Consider the following 22,770-nt stretch of genomic DNA (forward strand, 5'->3'; position numbering starts at 1 on the left):
ACAAAGGGTGGTCTGGGTGGTACACCACAACATCTGCCTCGGAAATCTTCACTGTGCCTTTTGCTTTCTGTGCCAATTGTTTATAGGGTGCTAAGTCTGTAGAGGCAGAATTCAATGAACTATTAAAACGTTACTGCTGTCTTGCAACTTAAAATATTGAGATGCTTGAAAGAAACATTAAATAGTTTAAAAGTAATAAGCCGGGCGCGGTGGCTCGTACCTGTAATCCCAGCACTTTGGGAGGCCGAGGCGGGTGGATCACCTGAGGTCAGGAGTTTGAGACCATCCTGGCCTGGTGAAATCCCGTCTCTACTAAAAATGCAAAAATTAGCTGGGCATGGTGGTGCACGCCTGTAGTCCTAGCTGCTTGGAAGGCTGAGGCAGGAGAATTGCTTGAACCTGGGAGGCGGAGGTTGCAGTGAGCCAAGATGGCGCCACTGCACTCCAGCGTGGTGACAGAGCAAGACTCCATCTCAAAAAAAAAAAAAAAAAAAAAAAAAAAAAAATTAAAAGTAAAAAAATAATAACAGTAATAGAGGTGGTTGGGTGTGGTAGCTCACGCCTGTTATCCTAGCACTTTGAAAGGCTGAGCTGGGAGGATCCCTTGAGGCCAGGAGTTTGAGACCAGCCTGGGCAATACCTATGTCTACAGAAATTTAAAAATTAGCCTGTGTGGTGACGTGCACCTGAAGTCCCCAGCCACTTGGGAGGCTGAGGCAGGAGGATCACTTGAACTCAGTAGTTCAAGGCTACATGAGCTATGATTGTACCACTGTGCTCCAGCTTGGGTGACAGAAAGAACCTGTCTCAAATAATAATGGAAGACCAGAAAATGTAGCTATTTTGGTAAGAACTATTCAGTTACAGGCCACTGAAGCTCACTTAAGCTAGCTTAAATCAAGAGGAGATTATTTTAAAGCTATTGTTTTGAACTGAATTATGTCTCCTCAAAAATGTATCTTGAAGTCCTAACTGTACTCCCATACCTCAGAGTATGACAATATTTGGAGATAAGGTCTTTAAAGAGGTAATTATATTAAAAAAAGGTCATTAGGTTGGGTTCTAATCTGATCTGAGTGATGTCCTTCGAAGAGGAAATGTCATATATGTTACATGTACAGAGGGAGAAGACAGCTATTTACAAGCGTAGGATGCCTGAAACAAATCCTTCCCTCATGGCCCTCAGAAAGAACCAGTCATGCTGTTACCTTGATCTTGGACTTCCATGCTTCAGAACTGTGAGAAAATAAATTTCTGTTTGTTAAGTTCATCTAGTCTGTGGTACTTTGTTACAGCAGCCCTAGCAAACTTATGTAGATGTCTATGGAACAATAAGAACAGGATAACAAGGACACCTGGAGCTGCCATAGGACAACCCTGAAGACCAGAGCTGAAAGGAGCTCTGGATTCTTGATAGCTTAAGAGCTCATAGCAGGATCTTCTCTCTGGTTCTCTGCTATTAATATGGCTCAACCACATTCCGTGTCGTTTCTTTCTGTCCTACTATAAACTGCTCAAGTTGTTCCCTGTTTTCAGTTCAGACTCCCAAGACGTCTTATTTGGTACAGATTATCTTTTCTAACTAGGCTATAGGTTCATGGCCATAGATTAACTGTCCTTGGGGTAAGTACCCTTATATGGGAAGGTGAGAAGATGGAGATGCAGAAATATGGCCATCTTAGAAGCAGGTGCTATTGTGGCAGGGCAGATGCCAGGTTTGCTATATCTCAATAAAGTAGCATAAAGATGTTTACCTCTTTAAATACATTTTAAAAGATTTTAGAAGTGAACACATGAAAAGAAATCTCTTCATTTGCTTTTTTAAGCAAACACTGCTACACCATGAATTTTTACCAAATGTATGTTTTTCAGATTCACTTGTTTTCATTTGTGTCTGCTTGACTGGAATGAAAATCTCCTACTACTATTACATTTGTGATGGTTTCTGTATACATTTTTAATGGTTCTTGTTTTGTATATCCAATTTTTTTTTTTTTGGTTTATGTATTCGCTCTGGTTTTCTGCCACTAACTGTGATTTTTTCATTATATAATGACTCTTAGTATTTTTCACCTTAATTTTTTCTGAAATTAACATTACAACCGGCAGTTTTCTCCATCTCATTTCATTGAAGAAAAAGATTTCTTATTCATAGCACAACCATCTATGTGAGTATTCCAATTAATTTATGGTATTCACAGACAATTTTAGCTGTTGAGTTAACTCACTTAAATATAGTTTTTTTAAAAAGTCAGACCTCAGTTTGAGATTTGCCTTCTGATCATGTTTAGAGTAAGGGTAGCTTATTATTCATTTTGCGGAGACCTGAAAGCTTTGGACAGATCTTTCTGTTGACTTGCCACAGGAGCAAAAATCTTGAGCGGACAGTCCTTTCCCTCTGAGGATTTTGTGGTTGTCCCAGGTCTTTGGACTTCTTTTTTTTTTTTTTTTTTTTTGAGATGGAGTCTTGCTCTGTTGCCCAGGCTGGAGTGCAGTGGCCTAATCTCGGCTCACTGCAACCTCCCCATCTTGGGTTCAAGCGATTCACCGGCCTCAGCCTCCCAAGTAGCTGGGATTACAGGTGCGTGCCACCAGCCTGGCTAATTTTTTGTACTTTTAGTAGACATGGGGTTTCACCATATTAGCCAGGATGGTCTCGATCCTCTGACCTTGTGATCCGCCCACCTCGGCCTCCCAAAGTGCTGGGATTACAGGCGTGAGCTACTGTGCCCGGCAGGACTTTTATTAATACATCATTGGACAAATCTGAAGTACTGGCTTATACCTTTTATATGTTAGTTGGATTGCTCACAGAATCTCTCCTCTCTTTTGTTTAAATGTTTTGTAAATATATATTTCAGTTTTGGTGTCTGTTAAATTTAGTTGGAAATAATAAGGCACCAGTACTTTATTTTGAAAATTGGAAGGTAAAAGGAAATAATTAAATAGTTATCCTACTTTTCCTGTATAAACTGTCATTCAGAGTATCAAAATAGGTTTAGTTGGTGAGGGAAAAATTCCAACTAATAAATGTAGTTGGACCAGTAGCATTAGAAAATCACCACTTACAGCCCCTCGTGAAATAATTGATTCAAAGAATGATTATCAAATCTTTAGATGAAAAGTTGATAGAGAGCTTAGGCTGTTACCATTTGAACCCTCTGATCAATCTTAGCATCACTAAAAGTGGGACAAGGCAGACATGTGCCTCCTGATGTTACCCCCTATGAAGTATCCTTGTTAAAAAAAAGAAAAAAAGAAAAGTGAAACCTGAATCTCTAAAGCTCCTTTCCCTTGCAGCAAATATAAGGGATAAAGGAGTAAGTCAAATTACAACTTAAGGAAGTAAATAGTCAAATCCGGAATGTAGGACATTTTACAAAGCAGCTGACCCAGTTACTGTTGTAAGTCCATGTTATGAGGGTAAAAAGGGAGAGAGGCTGATTTAGATAAGAAACTGTGTTTGGATCCTGATTTAACAAACCAACTTATTGTTAATCTTGGCAGGTGTCATAATGGCATTTAGCTTTTTAAGAAACTATCTATTCCTAAAGAGAAAGGTGGGACCCTCTTAACCGTTTCTAAATCTAAGATAAAATGATTTATCATTTTGGAGAAAGTTCTTCTGGTTGCAGCCAGGTGCGGTGGCTCACGCCTGTAATCCCAACACTTTGGGAGGCTGAGGCGGGTGGATCACCTGAGGTCGGGAGTTCAAGACCAGCCTGACCAACATGGATAAACCCCGTCTCTACTAAAAATACAAAATTAGCCGGGCATGGTGGTACATGCCTGTAATCCCAGTTACTCGGGAAGGCTGAGGCAGGAGAATCGCTTGAACCTGGGAGGTGGACGTTGCAGTGAGTCGAGATCGCGCCATCGTACACCACCCTGTGCAACAAGAGTGAAACTCCATCTCAAAAAAAAGAAAAGTTCTTCTGTTTTTCAGCCCACAGTGCTATTCTTTTATTTTCGTGGGTATGGTTGTATTACCTTAAGCAAGTCACCTTTTCCCTAAGGCTTGTATTTTCCCATTGTACCATGAAGGTGCTGGAATCAGTTCATGATCTCAAAGATTAAATTATGCATTGCTTGTTTGTCACCATGTTTTATCTATTTATCTTTGCCTTTTGCCTACATTATCTGTCTATAAATATTCCTTTTCATTCAGTAATCAATAAACATGTTGGATCTGCCATTTTACTGCTTCATTGACTCTTATAAGGAAGTGCCAAAGAGTTGGAAGCAAGAGAATGGGTGCTTAATGCCCACCCCAGGGACTTCCCTGAACACAGCTCTTACAGTTCCTGCCTCTCTCATCATGCCGTGTCTTCAGGTCTTAGATTCTCTGTCCCCAGATTATTACCCTATGCTATCATTAAAGTTATCTTTAAATACCTCTGCTGTACACAATAACTATAATAATAATAATCTCTGCAAAATGGGAATAATAATATCCCACAAGAGCTTCATAAGAATTAAATGAGATACTATAGAGCTAATACTTAGCTTGGGTTTGGCCTATTTAGCATATGCTAATTAATGGCAGCTGCTATTTTTATTATTATTGTTGTTGAACTCATTTCTTAGCTTTAAGTATTTGATTCTGCCCAAACAGTTTATCGTAGTGATGGCTTGGATTGATGGTGGTGGCACCTATTGACCAGGGCTTCTTAACCCTGACACTATTGACATTTTGGGCCAGATGATTCTTTGTTGTGGGGTAGCTAGCCTGTTCACTGTAGGATATTAAGCAGCATCCCTAACCTCTACCTATTAAATGCCAGTCATACCTACTACACCTAGTTGTGACAACCAAAAATGTCTCCAAACATTGACAGATGTCCCCTGGGAGAACCACTGCTGTAAAGCAAAGATGCTACTTCAAGAATTCAGTCTTCTTTTGAGCACCCTGAGGATAAAACAGGGAAAACAATAGATTTGCAAGCTTTGTAGCTTTTTATCTATATTAACAGAAAGGGCAAATGGACACCATTGTCTATTTTCTAATTCAACCCATCAATCAATCTATTATATTGGAAAATGAATAGATCTCCTTATAAAACAGTCTCCTAAAGAATAATTGAGGCCACGCATAGTGGCTCACACCTATAATCCTAGACTTTTGGGGGGCCGAGGCGAAAGGATTGCTTGATCTTAGGAGTTCAAGACCAGCCTGGACAACATAGTGAGACCCCATCTCTACAGAAAAATTAAAAAATTAGCCAAGTGGGGGCTGCATGTTTGTAGTCCCAGTTACTCAAGACGCTGAGGTGGGAGGATTGCTTGAACTTGAGAGTTTGAGACTGCAGTGGGCTGTGATTGGGACACTACACTCCAGCCTGGGTGACAGAGTAAGCCCCTGTCTCAAAAAAAAAGAATAATTGACTTCTCTAGTATATGTATATCAGGCCTTGGCTTTTGCCTTTGTGTTCCCTCTACTAAAAGGTCTAGTCTAGTTTTAGTTTTTGAACTTGGACAAGAAATTTTTTGTGAAACTTTTCTTTCACAAATCAGTAAGTGCTAGAATTAGTCCATATACAGTCATGTGCTTCATAATGACATTTCAGACCACATATACTAGGGTGGTTCTATAAGATTATAATGGAGCTGACAAATTCCTATTGCCTAGTGACATTAGAGTTGTAGGGCAATGCATTACTCAAATGTTCAGGGTGGTGCTGTTATAAACAAACCTACTGACTGCCAGTTGTATAAAAGCATAACATATGCAATTACATACAGTACATATGTGGCAGGCTGTTCTTCTATTGCTGTAAAGAAATACCTGAGACTGAGTAATTTATAAAGAAAGAGCTTTAATTGGCTTATGGTTCTGCAGGCTGTACAGGAGGCATAGCGGCATCCGCTTCTGAGAACGCCTCAAGAAGCTTCCAATCATGGTAGAAGGCAAAGGGGGAGCAGGAGGCACATCACATGGTGAAAGCAAGAGAGAGAGTGGGGGAGGTGCCACACACTTTTAATGACCAGAACTCACACACTGTTTTGAGGATAGTACCGAGAGGATGGTAATAAACCATTCAGGAGAAACTCACCGTTGTGATCCAATCACCTCCCACGAGGCCCCACCTCCAACACTGGGGATTATAATTCAACATGAGATTTGGGTGGGGGTCAGCATCCAAACTATATCAACATAATGCTTGATAATCATAATAAATGAGTATGTTACTGGTTTATGTATTTTTTATGCTATACTTTTAATCATTATTTTACAGTGTACTCTGTCTACTTTAAAAAAAAAAAAAGTTAACTGCAAAACAGCTTCAGGCAGGTCTGGCAGAAAGTATTCTGGAAAAGGCATTGTTATCATAGTAGATGACAACTCCATGCATGTTATTGCCCTTGAACACCTCCCAGTGGGACAAGACGTGGAGGTGGAAGACAATGATACTGATGATCCTGACCCTGTGTAGGCCTAGGCTAATGTGTGTGCTTGCGTCTTAGTTTTTTTTTTTTTTAAAGAGAAGCTTAAAAAGTAAAAATAACAAAATTTTACAAAGAGAAGAAGGCATATAGAATAAGGATACAAGGAAAGAAAATATTTTTGTACAACTATACAATGTGTTTGTGTTTTAAGCTAAGAGTTATTAGAAGAGTCAAAAGTTCTTAAAAATCAAAATTTTATAAAGTTATACTAAGCAAAGATTAATGTATTATTAAAGAAAAATTTTTTTAAATACACTTAGTGTAGCCTAAGTGTACAGTGTTTATAAAGTCTACAGTAGTGTACTATCATGTCCTAAGCCTTCACATTCACTCACCACTCACTCACTGACTCATCCAGAGCAACTTCTAGTCCTGCAAGCTTCGTTCACAGTAAGTTGCCCTATATAGATGTACCAGTTTTTATCTTTTATAATATATTTTTACTGTACCTTTTCTATGTTTAGATACATAAATACTTCCCATTGTGTTACAGTTGCCTACAGTATTCAGTACAGTCACTTGCTGCACAGGTTTGTAGCCTGTGAGCAACAGGCTATAGCATGTAACCTAAGTGTGTAGCAGGCTGTATCACTGAGTTTTGTGTCAATTCACTCTACGATGTTCGCACAATGACAAAATCACCTAATGACACATTTCTTAGAACGTATCTCCATCATTAAGCAACATGTCATGTACTTAGCATCTGTTATGTCAGGGCCAAGCCCTGGACAACCTTTCAGAGATAATCTTCTTTCTCTCCCCAACTCTTTGCCTTATTGACCAGTCTACAGGTTTCCCTGGACTGCACTCATCTCCTCGACAGGGACTAATCTTGCTCTGAGCACCATCCTACTTGCTTGGAACACTAATGCCGTTTAAAACCAGTCCCCCCTTTACAGGGAGGACTGGTTATTTTGATCACCAACTAATGCACCTGTTCTTTTGATCACTAACAAAATACATTTCCCTTTTTATGTTTATTCACTTCTACTCATACTAAAGGAATTCTTCCCTATAATTTTGACAGCTGGCTTTCTATAGTCTATAGTTCTCATTTTGTTAATTGAAAAAACAAGATTCAATACTTTGTTTGCAGGATACTACATGTTGTTAGAAGGTCAGAAAGATGAATAGGACATTAGTTTATTTTCTCAAGTCTGTTTTTATCTATTCAGAAGGAAAAGTAAAAGCTATGTGCACCCAAGGAACTACAAATAGAGACAAGAAATACAAGAGGTACAAATAACTAGGGCCAAAGGCCAAGTGTTATTTTGGCGTAATATAAGGAAAAATCTTACAGCTTTCCAACAATGAACGGAGGTAATTTGGTAGAGTGGAAAGAGCCTTTTTTTTTTTTCTTTGAGATAGGGTCTTGCTCTGTCGCCCAGGCTAGAGTGTAGTGTGTCGCCCAGGCTAGAGTGTAGTGGCACAATCACAGCTCACTGCAACCTTGACCTTCCAGGCTTAATCGATCCTCCCACCTCAGCCTCATGAGTAGCTGGGACTACAGGCGCATACCACTATGCTGGACCAACTTTGTTTTGTTTTGTTTTGTTTTTTGTTTTTGAGAGAGGGAGGGTCTCACCGTGTTGCCCAGGATTGTTGCAAACTCCTGGCCTCAAACCATCCTTCCACCTCGAGCTCCAGAAGTGCTGGGATTACAGGCATGAGCCACCACAGGCAGCTGAAAAAGCCATATTTTTGAAGTCTGACAGCCCTGGATAGATCTGTTAAATTAAATATTGGCTGTTTAGTCTTAGGCAGATTACTTAGCCTCTTTGAACCTCAGTTTTGTGTGTTTTTATTTCATTTGTAAATGGGGCTAAATAATACCTTCTTGAGTTGTTAAAACTAAATAAGATAATATTTAAAGTGACCAGCATAGTACTTAACACAGAGGAGTCATAAAGTAAATATGAGTTCCTGCCATTATTAAGAGATGAGATATGTCATGTTATCCAGAGAATTCACTTAGGCAGCTCTTCCACAAGCAACATGACTTGACTCAAGTAATCTCAATCTAGTTTCTGGGTTCTTAGCTTTTTAGCTTCTGGACTTCAGGCCTTGTCAGAGCACCTAGAAGAGATCAAATTCAAGGGACTGACTCACTAAACTCTGAGGCTTATGTATGAACCAGAATATTTATTCTCACTAAGGGCTATTCATTTCCATTATTTGGAATTTTCAGTTTTCCCTACCAGGGCACCTCTTCTTCACATGAGTCAAGAAGCCAAATGTGTTGTGGTTTAAAGAGGTTTAAAATGAGAATAAATGGAGGTGGCTCATCTCCAGGAGCATTTCACTTACTAAGATGAAATATCTCATGTCTACAAAAACTGAAAGACCACTTTTCTAAAACAGAACATGTTTTTCTAAGTAAATGTAAAGTTTATATTCATTAGACTCAGGGTTTTTCTCCCTTAACAGCCTAGAATCTGATGAACATATATAGTTAACGGACTTTTCCCTTCTTAGATTCCATGCTATCTCCCGTCTTAATCCTGGTTTTCTTCAACCAGTGCATAATACTATTGATTAGATTTAAAGTTTCATTGGTACGATCTCATTCCTAGTACGTAGCCTTAAGATTATACCCAAGTCTCCAAGATTACCTTCTTCCTAAAACATGAGGTATGTATTTACTTCAGGGTATACCCAAGTCTCCAAGATTACCTTCTTCCTAAAACATGAGGTATGTATTTACTTCAGGGTTTGTCCTACATGTAACTATCTCATCCATTATGTGTGTTATTTTACTTGTTAAGTTTCAGTTTTAGAGGATTCTTGTGGGCAAGGGGTGGACAATACTGTGTAGTGAAAATAGTTCCCATTCCCTCATTCCCAACAATGAATAATTTTCCAAAGCTCTTGTAATAAGTAGTATAAGGGGGCCAGGCACTGTGGCTCACACCTGTAATCCCAGTACTTTGGGAGGCTGAGGCGGGTGGATGGCTTGAGGTCAGGAGTTCATGACCATCCTGGGGAAGGGCAACATGGGGTAACTCCATGTCTCTACAAAAAATATAAAAATTAGCCGAGTGTGGTGGTGCACTCTTGTAATCCTAGCTACTCAGGAGGCTGAGGCAGGAGAACTGCTTGAACCCGGGAGGTGGAGGTTGCAGTGAGCCGAGATTGCACCACTGTGCTCCAGCCTGGGTAACAGAGCAAGACTCTGTCTTTAAAAAAAATAAATAAATAAAATAAAAAGAAAAGAAAAGAAATAGAAGAAATATAAAGATTAATTGATCATTCTATTAAAAAGTAAACTTATGCCTTGAGCTTGGAGTAGTATCGAATAATTTGTGAAGTGCCTTCCAACTGTTATATTTTGTGATTTTATAACCTCCTTTTATCTCCTATTTTTTGGCTCCACTATCTAGATCCATCATCTTCTCTCACATTCTATCCGGTTTTTTTTTTTTTCAACTGATTTAGCATCCCATGTGGGTAGTGAGTTTACATTTTTTTTTGCTGAAGCATTTTCCACAGTGTCAAGTATGCCTTGTTTGAAATTCTGTGGTGGTGTCATCTACAAAAATTCAAACAAGCTGTTACTGACACAAACAGTATCCCTTTGAGAATAAATTGTAATCGTTCTTTATCCTGCTTATAATTTGATAATTTTTGCATTTGGGAATTTGTTTTCTTCTGAATTCTTTTTTTATATGTATGGAAAGCTTTTGCATGGCCCACATTTAATTAACTTACTATTATGTAATTACCTTATTTTTGTGATTATTTATGAAAATTATTTTCAAACAATGATTTTATTTTATTTTTATTTATTTATTTATTTTTTTTTGAGACGGAGTCTCGCTCTGTCGCCTAGGCTGGAGTGCAGTGGCGCGATCTCGGCTCACTGCAAGCTCTGCCTCCCGGGTTCACGCCATTCTCCTGCCTCAGCCTCCCGAGTAGCTGGGACTACAGGCGCCCACAACTGCGCCCAGCTAATTTTTTGTATTTTTAGTAGAGACGGGGTTTCACCGTGGTCTCGATCTCCTGACCTTGTGATCCGCCCGCCTCGGCCTCCCAAAGTGCTGGGATTACAGGCGTGAGCCACCACGCCCGGCCTCAAACAATGATTTTATTAGTACTCAGTTAGAGTGAGGAATATTCACTTTGCAGTTGTTCGTTCCACTGTCTTGCCAAAACTCCTTCCTTATTTTTTACTCTTTATTCATCAAGTAATGTAGAGCATTGTGTCTATTATTATATTTTAATCTGCATACTGTGAAATCCAGCTCAGCTCTGGTCAGTGTCAGATCCCATGTTTTTAACCATTCGTTGTATATCAGAAAAAAAAAGGAAAAAAAGAAAATAAGGCAGCCATATATTCTTCATATGAAACATATTCTTAGACTACTCTGGTTACAGGATGTTACATTTTGGAAATATCCCTAGTAAATACCTTCATTAACGCCAACACTCCTGAGAACACAACTATAACATTTAATCCATGACTACTAAGCACAGTCAGCCTTAGCTTCTCAGGCTCTCATTCCAGACTCTTCCCGTACTCTACTTGTGAAGGCAGCCTTCAAGACGGCCTCCAATGACCTTCAACTCCTGATAGTCACACCTTGTTGGCTTACTACTAAAGAATAGAATGCTATAAGAAGTAATGAGATGTTAGGTTTTTTTTATTATTATTATTATTATTATTTTGAGACAGTCTTGCTCTGTCGCCCAGGCTGGAGAGCAGTGATGGGATGTTGGCTCACCGCCAGGTCCCGGGTTCAAGCGATTCTCCTCCTACCTCAGCCTCCTGGGTGGCTTGGATTACAGATGCCCACCACCAAGCCCGACTAATTTTTGTATTTTTAATAGAGACGACATTTCACCATGTTAGCCAGGCTGGTTTTGAACTCCTGACCTCAGGTGATCTGCCCGCCTCAGCCTCCCAAAGCTGGGATTACAGATGTGAGCCACCACGCCTGGCCAAGATGTCAGTTTTGAGATTAGGTTATAAAAAGACTGTGGCTGGCCAGGCATGGGTGCCCATGCCTGTAATCTCAGTACTTTGGGAGACCAAGGCAGGAGGATCGCTTCAGCTCAGGAGTTTAAGACCACCCTGGGCAACGTGACAAGACTTTATCTCTACAAAAATTTTAAAATAGCTGGGAGTGGTGGTGTGTACCTGTGGTCTCAGCTACTCAGGAGGCTGAAGTGGGGTGGATCACTTGAGCCCAGGTGATCGAGGCTGCAGTGAGCTGTGTTTTTACCACCACACTCCAGCCTGGGCCACAGAATGAGACCTTGTCCATAAAAAAAAAAAAAAAAAAAAAAAAAAAAAAAAAAAAAAAAGACTGTAGCTTCCATCTTGGATGCTCTCTATTGCTCTGTCTTGGATCATTCACTCTCAGAGAAGCCAGCTGCCAAAGGCATTCCTTCAGAGAGGCCCACATGAATGGTAACAGGCACAAGTGAGCTTGGAAGCTGATCCTTTCGTAGTTGAGCCTTGATGACTGTAGCTGTGGCTGACACAACAGCAGCTTTTTGAAAGATCCTAAACCATAATTAACCAGCTAAGTCTTCCAGATTACTGTCCTACAGAAACTATGAGATAATAAATCTTCATTGTTTTAACTACCGAGTTTTGGGGTAATTTGTTGTATTACAATAGATAACTAATATACTGCCTGGGTTCCTCCTCCAGCCTGGCCTGTTTTATTTGAAACCTTCTAATCTTCCAAGTCCCTACTTTTTCCTCAGAATCCAGTCTAATTCCAGGATTGGATGGTTTTCATCTTGGATTAAGCCAGTGGCAAACTAACCTCTGGACCCCAGTGTCTTCACCTGTAGAATGTGGGGATTTGTTGGGCTAAGTGATGTCCAGATTCCTTTTAGCCCTCAAGTTCTCTGCTTATGCATTTCCCCAGGCTCTGTCTTCGATTTCATCAAAAGAATGAATATGAGAAATAATTGTTAGAATCAACCAAATTTTATTCACTCTGGGGATCTTGTTTACTAGACTGACTTGTACGGGGGAAAGGCAACAAGCAAATTAGGCTTATGGGACAGCAGAACTGCATCTGTCTTGCTGACTCTTCAAAATCTGTCTTCAGAATCTCAGCTCTGGAATTTCCTTTTCTCATTCTCAATTGCCACTTTACCCAGGGCATACTGACCTCAGCCAGTTAAGGTGGCCCCAGGAAAATCAGAGGCAGAAACACAATCGGGAGGAGCCTAGAGAGGCCCAGACTGAGGGTAGCAGAAAACTCAGCAAGCGAGATGGCAGACTTCTCAATCCAAGACTTGTGGAAATGGATGTTTGTGTATATTCCAGGCCCATTGGTTTGGATGCAGTTTGATCCCCAGCTCACCACTCCTGCCAGGACCCAGAAATCTTCAACTTGACACATCAGGGGGTCTCCTCTACTGCCTAAAGAGAGAGAGAGAGGAAAGTTGGCCAGACAGTGCATAGGGCAAAGGGAAGGAGGTGAAACTCTTCAAGAGTTTAGCCAAGAACTGTGCGGTTAGGCCTGTCCAGACACTCCTGGGTTCACCCAGGGTCTCCGAAGATATGAGATGTGGAGGAAGCACAGTGGGGAAGGCAAGGCCTGTGAAAGGTGCCTGAGGGGTGGATTCTTACAGTACACTGATCCATCTGCCCCACTGGGAGCTTGGAGCAGATCATAGCTTCACTGATGATGAGCTCAACTCCGTGCAGCAAGCTTTCATTTTGATAGTAGTCACCGCATGTCTGGAGATCAGTGAGGGACACTTTCACCTCCATCAGTGTATAAGAAGGCTTGATATCTGTAGGGCCAAAAAGAGTCAAAGCTGTCTTAATTAAAAAGTGATTTCTAGCTATGGATACAGATTTTGTGCCTTTGATTTTCAGAGAAAGCTCTAATTTCAAATATTCTGCCCTGTGTTAGATACCATCCTGATTTCTGGTTTGGGAAACAACCTAAAGGCTGAGCTCCCCGGCCCTGGATGAGGCTGTGGGCAGTTGGCTCCTGTTCATATAGCACAAATTAATAACAGAAAAATCTTGTAATTTAGGAAAACCCAAAACCGTGAATGTAGAATTAAATTGTCTTCAGAATATAGATTTATTTTTCCATAGAAATAAGGGGTAGATCTAGTAAGAAGAATTACCCAGAAATGAAGCTGTACTTTCCTAGCTAGTTTAACTCAGGAACCTTTGCTGAGTGGCCTTCCTTTCCTGAGCACATCTTCATGTCTCCTTTCCCTATCCACCTACCCACACACACTCCACCCAGGTACAGAGGGAGAACTATATTACTTAGACTGCACAGAACTATCCTATCTCTAAATTCATTGTTCTGTCCTTTTTACTTTTAAGGTCTCAGCACTATTGCTAAACAAGAACAAAAGCTGGTATCAATAAGCAAAGAGATTATAGCAGAAGAAATACGGAAGAGGCAAAGGGTCACAGAGAATTTGAAGTCTGAAGCACCTCAGATTACTGCAGTATATCTGGTGCTCTAGGGCTAGGATAGAGAGCAGGCGGAGAGAATGTCAGTCGAAGAAGTAGAACACAGAAAATCTATGTATCTTCACGTCAGAATACTCCAGTATGGCCCCATCCAGTCACCCAGCAGGAGGTTGTATTCTTCTTCAGGTGGACTTCAGACGAGGGAAGGCAGATGAGCAGGACAACAGGGCTAACAGAAACTGGGGAGGGCATTTTACTACAGCAATGGCACTAGATGTGTTTGCTTGGAAATCAGGGTTGGGGGATAATCTGGGACACATGTACTATCGTTTTGGAGTCTGCGCAACCAAAGATCTACCACCACTACACTGTATTTCCTGACATCCTTAGACCTGAGAAGAGAAGCAGAAGAGATACCATGGGTTTCTTGTGACTCTGCCCTGGGTCATCATAGCAGAGCCCATTGTTCTGGATATGGCATTTTTCCTCTAGTTCTTCTGAGGCTTTCATTCCTTCAACAAGTATTGAGCATCTCCTGATAAATGAAATTAAAATAGACATGATCTGGCCCTCAGGGGGCTATAATTTTAAGGGGTGCGTGTGTGTGTGTGTGTGTTTGTGTGTGTGTTTGTGTGTGTGTGTGTTGGGGCAGAGCAAGAGAAACAACAAACAAATACAAAATTTACAATTGTGATAAATGTTATGAAGAAAACAAACAGAATTTTAAAGTAGAGAGTAAAGGAATCGGGGAGAGTCTTTGGATTGGATGGTTAGGAAAGGTCTTGTTGAAGAGGTAACCTTTCAACTGAGTCCCAAAAGGAAAAAGTCAGCCGTAAGAGTGATAAAAGCATTCCAGACAGGGAATAGAGTATGCAAGGCCTTGAGGGTGAGAAAGAGCTTGGCAGTCTCCAGGAATTGAAAGAAAAACTGGAGAATGGGATGAGGTTGGAAAAGTGGGCACACACCTGGTGATTCATGGCTTGTAGGCCACAATGTGGCATTTGGGTTTTATTATAGGTGCCTGGGCAACCACTGGAGGATTCGAAGCAGGGAGTGATATTATTTCACCCCTAACTTTAAAAAGTCACTTTTTGATGTGTATTGAAAGTAGTAAAACCTATTATACTGTTGCAGTGGTCCAGGGGTAGCTATGTTAGAGTCAAAGTATATTTTGGAAGTAAAACTGACAAGAATGGTACGTGCATTGGATGTGGAAGGTGAGAAAAAGAGAGATACAATATTTGTCTTGAGTAACTGGTTATATTGTTGAATGAAATGAGGAAGAGAGAGAGAAAAAGACTGGGGGACAGTGATGGTGGTAAAATTACCTTTTCTGACCATGTTACCTTTGAGATGCCAAATGGAAGTGCATCAGGACTGGTGTTTGGGGCTAGAGATACAAGTATGAGTGTTATCAGCAAATATATGACATTTAAACCAAGGGAAATGGATGAGGGTAGATAATGAGAAATTACTTAATGGGTACAATGTACATTATTTGGGTGATGGATACCCTAAGAGCTCTGATGTCACCGCTATGCAGTCTAGGCATATAACAGAAATTACAGTTGTACTCCATAAATGCATACAAATAAAATAAAAATATTTTAAACTAAGAGGCACACTTTCTTTCAAGAAGAAAAAAAAAAAGATGGATGAGTTAACTTAGGGATAGTGAAGAGGGCTCAGGATTGTGCATCTGAAGAGTGGTATGAGGTGCAGGCATGCTGTAAGGGAAGGAGCCCTTCCTGGGGGATGTCTCCTGGGTAGAGGCTTCAATTTGAGGAATGGGGTAGGAGAATGTAACTATTTTTAGGTAGTCAATCAAGATGATGTTACATTTGAAAGAGCCTAAAGTCTGAGAGTAGTTGTACTGAACTGAGAGCTGGAGTAGGAAATATTTGAACCCACTAATAACACACAACAAGTGTATTGGGCAGTGCACGATAAGCCCCGCCCAGCCTCAGCTCAGGCGCTTCAGTCACCCAGGTGCCTTCATAGGTCTCCCCACAGCAGGGCCAGCACTCACCGGAAGCAGATCGCCACTGTCAGCACCCACTCCTCTGAGATGAGGGTGGCTGAGCAGACATGAATCAAGCCCTGGTGGATGCTGACCTGCCAGGGCCACTGTCCCACACTAGCCTCCCAGCCTGAGTCAATGCCAGATGAGACTGGGCCAAGAAAACTTGGAGGGATGCAGCCTGGAATCCTGCCCCTCTGCCCTCACCCCTCCATGGTCATTTCCCAAACTCAGGTCCTCTTTCCTCTGTACACAGATTCCCTTCCCTCAGTCCATCCAGGCATGCTGCCCCTGCCTGAGGTGTCTTACTTGACTTCAAGAGATTCTCTGGTTCATCCTTATCTGTCAGTTTTGGAAGTAGAACTGACAAGAATGGTATATACATTGGATGTGGAAGGTGAGCGGAAGTGAGATACAATATTTGTCTTGAGTAACTGGTTATATCGTTGAATGAAATGGGGAAGACCTTGTCTCACTCTGTTACCTGGGCTAGAAGTACAGTGGGATGATCATAGCATACTGCAGCCTAGACCTCCTAGTGGGAGAATGGGGAATGTGGGAGGCACTCTTGATGAATTCTTGTTGCTACAGAGGGCGCTCACCCATGCCCTGTGCAGCCTTTCCTGGTCTGAAGCCCCTGGCCCTACCTAGAGCTTAACTCGCTCTGGGAGCTCACCCGAAATCCCCAGCAGAAGGAATAGCGTGAATGCACAGCCAGCAGCGCCATGTCTCTGTTCTCAGGGCCAGCACTCCCTGCCCCCTGGACTCAGGATCCCAGGGAGAGGCCAGTGGAGAGCACCCAGAGAAGGGGGGGCAGGACCATCTCCTCTTAGATGGATTCCTCTGCTTCACCCCCTCCTCTCCTGTGGTCTTCACCCCCTGCCAGATCCTGAAGGGACCAGACTTCAGAAGTGCAGCTGCAGGACCCAAGGGAGGAACGGGCGGGGGGGGGTCTGCGGCACCCCCTGCTGTCCTGGAAGAGCAGGGTGTCTGGGATTCAGCCTGAGGGTGGGTGATGGGAGGTAAGAAGGGAAGGTTGGAGGCGGGCATTGGAAGGAGCAGGGCTCGCTCAGTGCTTAGTGACCCGGGTGTTGAACAAATCTAAGTTAACACACTTCCCTCTGCCTAACCTGCAACATCTCAGGGACCTGCCCTGGTGCGCCCATTTAATTCCGCCTTGACCAAAGGTGAACCAATGGAGGGCAGATCCCTGAGTTGGGATCTCAAACGGCTGTGCCGACTGGCCACCCCAGGTCCCTGGCCTCTAGAATGGTTCTGACAGGACTGACAGGAGAAAATAAAGGGAAAATGAACCAGTCAGTTCTCTGACCAGTGTTTTCTGTTTTCTCTCTTTCCCTTTGTGCCTCAATCGTTACCTGCTCTTAACCTTCTTTAGGTAGCAAATATGTCTTAGGTCTTTGTTGTGTTAAAGGATATTGTGTTAAAATGTGGAACGGGATCTATAGGGAACTGCCTGTCTTCCAGGAGTTTACATCTAGTGGGAGAGAGGTGGAATAAGGAAATAACTCAGGAGGTTTTTACTTATAGTTTATATCCTATTCATTTGAAAAGGGGAACAAGGGGCTATGGAAACTAAACAAGGGACTGTGACATGGGACTATGACAGAGCATTTGTATATGTGGTACAGACTGTTCAGCCTCATTCCTGGCTCTCCCCAAGGACTGGCTTTGTTGTTGTTGTTGCTTTTGTTTTTTTGTTGTTGTTGTTTTTTGTTTGTTTTTGAGACAGAGTCTCACTCTGTTACATAGGCTAGAAGTACAGTGGGATGATCATAGCATACTGCAGCCTAGACCTCCCAGCCTCAAGTGATCCTCCCTCCCCAGTCTATGGAGGAGCTGGGACTACAGGCGTGCGCCACCATACCTGGCTTATTTTTTGTAGAGATAGGGTGTTAATATGTTGCCCAGGCTGTTCTCAAACTCCAGGACTCAAGCAATCCTCCCTCCCCAACCTCCCAAAGCATTAGGATTACAGCCATGAGCCACCGCACCCAGCCACGGTTACTATTCTTAATAGCATGATGATGATGATGATGATTAATAACATAATGATGAAGAAGAAGAAATAGTTGTTGAGACAGTTTAATATTCCAAGCCCAGTGCCTGGCACAGGACGGCATCATGTGTATAGTAAAAATGAGCAGAGTTAGAAAGGCCATAGAAAAAATGGGGAAGATTATACTTCCAAAAATCAAGGCTGGGATTATTATAATTATTACAATTAAAAGTTAACTGCTGGGCACAGTGGCTCACGCCTGTAATCCCAGAACTTTGGGAGGCCAAGGCAGGTGGATCACCTGAGGTCAGGAGTTTGAGACCAGCCTGGCCAACATAGTGAAACCCCGCCTCTACTAAAAATACAAAAATTAGCCAGGCATGGTGACCCGGTCCTGTAGTCCCAGCTACTTGGGAGGCTGAGGCAGGAGAATTGCTTGAATTCAGGAGGTGGAGGTTGCAGTGAGCCAAGATCATGCCATTGCAGTCCAGCCTGGATGACAGAGCAAGACTTCATCTCAAAAAAAAAAAAAAAAAAAAAGAAAAGAAAAGAAATTAACTAGATTAACTAGGCCAGCCTGACTCTGTGACTCATGCCTGTAATCTCAACACTTTGGGAGGCTGAGGCAGGCGGATCACTTGAAGCCATGAATTCGAGACCAGCCTCGCCAAAATGGCAAAACCCTGTCTCTACTAAGAAAACAAAAATTAGCTGGGGATGGTGGCACATGCCTGTAACCCCAGCTACTTGGGGGCCGAGGCAGGAGAATCGCTTGAACCCAGGAGGTAGAGGTTGCAGTGAGCTGAGATCAGCACCACGACACTCCAGCCTGGGCAATAGAGCAAGACTGTATCAAAATAATAATAATAATAATAATTAACTTAACTTGAAGCTTTCTAGAGGCCAAGTTAAAAAAAAAAAAGTGTGCCATACACCTTAGGTCATCGGATAATAAGAACAATACTCTTTAGTCAGGGGAAGAATTTTTCATCTTTGTAAAAAGCACATTGGTTAACATAATATACAGTTCTATAGGGGACTGAGAAACATTCCTCATTTTTTATATTGTCTCTCAGTGAATGCAAACACTATCATTTTGAATCATGATTAAGGCATTTCTGTGAAGAGTTAAACTAATTTAATTGAAGTATTTATATTTCTTGTTATGTAACTTGAAACAAAAGTGGAACCTAATAGAAGATGCTTCTTTCCTCTTTCAAATACAACTACCTCCAGCTGTGCTTTGGCAAGGCCCATGTTCTCTCAATGGCCTTTGGCCTTTCTCGACATTTTACATAAACTTTGGAATCTGACTTGTATTTCTGCACCTGTGGGAAGGATAGTTCCAGAGCCAAATAAAAGTATCAAAGATCTCAAGATGACAAGTCTCATATCCCCCTGTTTAGAAGAGAATGGATAAGGCCTCAGGGCAGAAAACAAAAATAATGTTAGCCATAATGCCCAGAAGTTTATATGATATTAAAGCATACAATTTATATAGAGACAATTACAAACTCTAGAGAGGGAAAGACAGTTTGAAATCTTTATTATAATTCAAGGTATCCTTTTGGTTTACAAAGTGACTGAATCTTCTAAGCATAAACTATTGTCTAAAAAAATGTTAATTCTAAATAGTTTAACATATGTGATCAGTTACAGAAGCCTGATGGTGTTTTACATTTGCCTGACATTTTCTTTTTTTTTTTTTTTTTTTTTTTTTGAGATGGAGTCTTGCTCTGTTGCCCAGGCTGGAGTGCAGTGGCGGGATCTCAGCTCACTGCAAGCTCCGCCTCCCGGGTTTACGCCATTCTCCTGCCTCAGCCTCCCGAGTAGCTGGGACTACAGGCGCCCGCCACCTCGCCCGGCTAGTTTTTGTATTTTTTAGTAGAGACGGGGTTTCACCGTGTTAGCCAGGATGGTCTCGATCTCCTGACCTCGTGATCCACCCGTCTCGGCCTCCCAAAGTGCTGGGATTACAGGCTTGAGCCACCGCGCCCGGCCTGCCTGACATTTTCATTCACACAGAGGGTAAAGCATGTTTTCATTCCCTTTATAGATGAGGAAACTGAGGCCCTTGGAGGTTAAATGGCTTAACTAATTATACTGTGCAGTAACAAAGATGGGCGTTACTTCTGTTTTCTTGTCTGTAATCATATTCAAACCCAGATCTTCTGAGTCATCATCTGGTTATCTTGCTACAGCAGCCTCCGAAGTCCAGGAAACCTCATTCGTTCATCCAGCAATCATTTATTCAATACCCATGCCAGGGACTGTTTTCTAGAATAGAGGTATGACAACATAGAAAAAACCCCTGACCTCGTAGAGGTTGTATTGTAGTTGTAAGTCAGATCATGACAAGTGCTTTGGTTTTTGTTTGTTTTTGAGATGGAGTCTCGCTCTGTCACCCAGGCCAGAGTGCAGTGGCGCGATATCAGCTCACTGTAAGCTCCGCCTCCCGGATTCATGCCATTCTCCTGCCTCAGCCTCCCGAGTAGCTGGGACTATAGGTGCCCGCCACCACGACCGGTTAATTTATTTGTATTTTTAGTAGAGATGGGGTTTCACCGTTTTAGCCAGGGTGGTCTTGGTCTCCTGACCTCATGATCCGCCCACCTCAGCCTCCCAAAGTGCTGAGATCACAGGCGTGAGCCACTGCGCCCAGTCAACAAGTGCTTTGTTTAATAACAGGCTTAGTTACATAGGGATGCTGGAGTAGGGCATAACTTTTAAATAGGGTGGTCAGACAAGGCATCACTGAGGTGATTTCTGAGCAGAGACATGAGAGGTAAGAGAGGAAATGAGCCAGGTGGATAACTGAGGGGAGAGGGGTTGAAGCATGGAGAAGAGCACTACAAAGTCCCTGAGGCACGGGTGTGCTTGGGACGTTTAGGAAACATTTTGACCAGAGCAAAGGAGTGAGTGAGGGGCTCCAGTGGTGAGAAATAGGTCAGCCAGGGAATGGAGACCAAATGATGTAGGCTTTTGCAGACTATTGTGAGGACTTTGGTTTTTATTCTTAGTAGTATGGGAAGATAGTTGATCTGACTTAAATTTTAAATGAATCAAACTGGCAAGTAGATTGATAATGGTCAGGGATAAAAGCAGGGAAACCAGGCAGAAAACTATTGCAGTAATCTGGGCAGGAGGTAGTGGTGGATTTGGAGACCAGAGATATAGAGAAGTGGTAAGAAGTGGCAGATTCCAGTTGCATTGTGAAGGTAGAACACACAGGACTTGCTGATAGATTGGATGTGATTGTGAGAAGAAGACAGGAGTCAAGGATGACTCCAAGGTTTTTGGCCTGAGCCATTGGAAGAGTGGCAGTACTGTTTACTGAAATGGAGCACACTGTAGGAGGAGAAGGTTTCCGGCGGGTAAAGTGTTCATTGGTAGCATAAGTTTAAGATACTTGATCGATATCCAGCTGGAGATGTCCAGTAGGCAGTTGAATATATAAATCTGGAATTTGGAGACTTGGCCCAAACTAGGGCTAGATAAGAGTGTCATCAGCATGTCATAGTATTTAAAGCCATGAGATGAGATAAGGTCCCCTAGGGAGTGAGTATAAATAAAGCGCACTGTGAATGCTAAGGATTGAGCCCACCTAAGTTTCATGAGATGAGTAAGAACCAATAAGAGACTGAGAGGATAGCAGTGAGGTAGGCTGAGAACTGAGAGTAGCATCCTGGAAGCCGAATAGAGAGAGTGTTTTGAGGAGGAAAGTGATAGGCTGCCAAATGCTGCAAATGGCTGAGAACTGACCATTGGATTTAGCATCATGGAACAGGCACAAGAGAGAATAAAAGGGGAGTGCTTTGAGATAGAAAAAGTAGTTTTGCTATAAAGGGAACAGAGAAACAGCTGGCAGAAGAGGCTGGGTGGCACAGTCTTTGTTCTTTTTGTTTTGTTTTAAGATGAGAGAAATTACATTTGTGTGCAAATTGAATGATCCAGCAAAGAGGAGGAAATTGATGACACAGGAAAGAAAGCAAATAGTGCTGCAGAGGTGTCCTTGAGCAGGGGACAGATCCCAACTCGCCAACTGGAAGGTGAGAATGCTTAGATTGGAACACAGGTGGATTTTCCTAAACAGGAGCAAAGGCAATGGGCACAGATGCGACTTGGCAGCAGTTGTGGTGGTGGAATTCCTCTGCTTATTGTTTCCTCAGTGAAGCATGGAAATTATCCATTGAGAACGAGGATGGGTATGGAGGTATTGAGGACTTATGGAGAAGTGTGCTAGTCATGTAGCAGTGTGGGAGATGAATGAACTAAGAAAAAAATAGCGTGACTGCTGGGCAGCTGAAAGGATCCACTTGAATTTCAAGTGAAATTGGCATAGTTGTGTGTTCACCAGTGCTGCTCAGCAACATGGGTAGAGACATGGAGAGAGCAGAGGGTTGTCTGCAAGCAGGGTGAGGTTTTCAGAGGTAGGTATGATGAAGGGGGGACAGGGGAGTGATTACAATGAGAAATCGTGAACTTAAGCTGGAAAGGAGGAAAGTAAGGAATGAAGGGGGTGTAGAGAGTAAAGCGAGATAAAGTTAGTAGATGATAAATCCTGATGGAGTAGAAAAGTATTGGAACTGGCCTTCTTGCTGTAAGGAGTTCAAGAAAGAACAAATGGGCCAGGTGCAATGGCTCACACCTGTAATCCCAGCACTTTGGGAGGGCAAGGCTGGTAGATTGCTTGAGATCAGGAGTTCGAGACCAGTGTGACCAACATGGTGAAACCCCTGCCTCTACTAAAAATACAAAAATTAGCTGGGCATGGTGGTATGCACCTGTAATCCCAGCTATTCGGGAGGCTGAGGCAGGAGAATCGCTGTAACCCTGGAAGAAGAGGTTGCAGTAAGCCAAGATCACACCATTGTACTCCAG

At 42.2% G+C, this 22,770-nt stretch overlaps 1 protein-coding gene across 6 annotated transcripts in view; it reads left to right on the forward strand.

Moving 5' to 3' along the window:
* SH3D19 (SH3 domain containing 19) overlaps positions 1-22,770 on the forward strand; it is a 198,073-nt gene that overhangs the window by 48,246 nt on the left and 127,057 nt on the right. The gene's annotated exons all lie outside the window — the stretch shown is intronic.

The sequence above is a fragment of the Macaca thibetana genome, chromosome 5, assembly GCF_024542745.1.
Source record: "Macaca thibetana thibetana isolate TM-01 chromosome 5, ASM2454274v1, whole genome shotgun sequence".
In the NCBI taxonomy this organism is placed as follows: domain Eukaryota; kingdom Metazoa; phylum Chordata; class Mammalia; order Primates; family Cercopithecidae; genus Macaca; species Macaca thibetana.